At 48.5% G+C, this 2,560-nt stretch overlaps 1 long non-coding RNA gene across 3 annotated transcripts in view; it reads right to left on the bottom strand.

Annotated features, from left to right (window-relative positions):
* The window catches only part of LOC108445460, a 31,470-nt gene that overhangs the window by 28,246 nt on the left and 664 nt on the right, over positions 1-2,560 (bottom strand). The window lies entirely within an intron of this gene.

Genomic DNA, 2,560 nt, shown 5'->3' with positions numbered 1-2,560 from the left:
CAGCCTGGCCTGGCCCCGCAGAGCCGCCCCGCAGCCCCAGCCCCGCCGGCGCAGCCGAGCCGCACCGCGCCCACCCACGCCGGGCCCAGGTAGGGAGGACGAATGACGGGAGATACTGTCAGCTTCTCCGCGTCCTCGGTTGTATGAGCTGCCGCGGTGATAGGAAGGAAGGAGACGCGAAAGAAGACGAGAAACAGGTTCTGCTCTCATACCCTTTTTATGTTCATTCTGCCTGTTTGCTGTTGCTGTGCAGAAATTTGTACCAGGGCACAGTGAGAGTTCTCTACCTGTTTCCCGGTGTGCTTTCTACAAGGAGCAAATTACAGCATAAACACCAATGTGGAAAGCTGCTAGGTGCTCCTCATCCCTTTTGAAGGGATATGGTCCTGACCAGGCTTTCACCTAGAATCCATAGGAATACCTGGCCACGGAAACTAGTAGGGAAACTCCAGTTGATTTCAGTGGTCTTGGAAACATAGAGATGAAACTTCTAAGGAAACACCCAACTGAATGCTTTGGCATCAAAAACATGCCGGCAGGCTGTCTCTAAACGTGCATGTTTGCAACACATTGCTCAATATCCCAAGGAATCACCAGCAGTGAGAGTTTTACCACAGCAAATAGCCTTATCTTTGTGAGATAAATTACATGTGTATGTGCTTGCTGTATGGAGAATACAGAACAGCCTTATCGCAATCCAATTGTAATTGATGTGTATGCACAATGTGTGTAACACATTGGTGATGGGCAACATTGTAGCTGTAACCACCAGAGCTTGAGCACATTAGTTCTTAAACTTCTGCACTGGTTTATAAACAGGCAGAAAAAATCGGGCCTTTTATTAATTCCTAGAAATCTAGGAAAGAAGCAACCTTCTGACCTACTCCCCTCAAAAGCTTTGATGTTTCTGTCTGGCTAAGGCAGACACTGCTTGTCCCGTCCTGTGAGTGTCTCAGCATGGGTGCCTACAGTTAATGGGTGCCTACAGAAGGGCTGGAACAAAGTTGGGGGCATCCTTTACAGCTATTTCCCTGTGATCAACCATGACCACAATGATCATCACAGACCAAATTACTCCTCATTTCTTCCTCCCAGGAGTCTGTCATTTATTTAGCTCTGTGCTCACAGGCATACCTGTAATCTACATGGTTGCTTTACCAGCATTATAACTTACTGCACAGGTGACAAAATACTGGAGCGCTCTGGGTCCTGCCAGTGCTCCATGTAAGAGCTCATTCCACGACACATATTTTCCTGAGCTGAGGCTCGGGGAAGCTTGCAGGAATGGACCTGGAAGTATCTCTAGAAAGGCCCTGAATCTGTTTGCAGTTTTGCTTGCTACCACCAAAGAGTGAAACACGGTTGAGATTCTGCACAAGGAGCCAGGAGACTTCTTACCCAAGCCATGCCTATGCATAGAGGAAAACAGGACATGGCATCTTTTATCCCATGCTCCAGAGTGGTCTGCAGGACTACCTTAGTGGCTTAGTAGAGGTTCAAAATAGATGGCTTAATACTGCATAACTAAAATACAATTATTATTTATGTGTGAAAAGCAAAGGCTCCACCTCAATTCCCATCAAAACTGTAGATTTCAAAATAAACCAGAATTGATTTTCTTTAATCTCTGCACAGACTTCCACCCTCTTCCCTCCTGACATATATATGTATTCACACTGCAAAAGAGCAAGAGTACATGCATGCACACACAAACACATCCTCACCAGTATGACTTTCTCTCTCACACAGACCCCCAGACATGACTCTAACACATCCACCCTCCTCCCGACAAAGCTTCACACACCCCAGCACTAAGCAGAGTTGCTGCCTGTCAGCAGGCCTGGGCAATCCAGGCAGGCTCCCACACCCAGCCCAGTGCAAGTCCCCCAGGATAGATCGTTGCCACCACAGCTCGTCTGGCCCCTGCACTCCCATGTGGGTCTTGGCAGTAACATCATGGGCTTAGCTGCCTTTGCCCCTGAGCCCATAATTTGTGAGTCAGAAATAAAACAAAAGCCAAAACGAAGATGATGGGGGGCTTTTGCACAGTCCTGGTTCATATAGCAGTGTGCAGGTCCCAGATAGCACCACATGAGTCCAGCTAAACACTGCTGGTTGATTTTGCTGCAGTTTACATAAAGAGTAGCTGACACTAAGCCCAGCTATCTGCTATGGTCAACCCCACTCCCCTCTCCTCAACTCCCTCCCTACATTTCTCCATGTTCTCCATTTTTACAAACCATGTAATACTGCATCTCCACCTGTCCTTGACTCTTCCACACACCCTGCTCTACATACCCTTCTCCTGCCCCCTGGCAAGCAGGTGATGTCCTGCAACCCATTCAAAGTTCAGGTGACCCAGACAAATTGTGCATCCTGTGAAATCAGCTCGGGAGGTGCTGCCCCTCCCTCCTTTCAGGCAGCATCCCGTTCCCAGCAAGGTAACAGCTATCCAGGTTTGGGTTTGTGTTTTGATGTTGTTTCCCATGAGAAGAATGGTAGAGGGAGAGAGGCAGGGAGGGAAGAAGGAAGGGAGGGAGGGAGGGAGGGAGGGAAGAAT

This window comes from Corvus brachyrhynchos, unplaced genomic scaffold (genome assembly GCF_000691975.1).
Source record: "Corvus brachyrhynchos isolate BGI_N302 unplaced genomic scaffold, ASM69197v1 scaffold142, whole genome shotgun sequence".
Classification (NCBI taxonomy): Eukaryota; Metazoa; Chordata; class Aves; order Passeriformes; family Corvidae; genus Corvus; species Corvus brachyrhynchos.
This window is presented reverse-complemented; position numbering and strand designations above follow the sequence as displayed.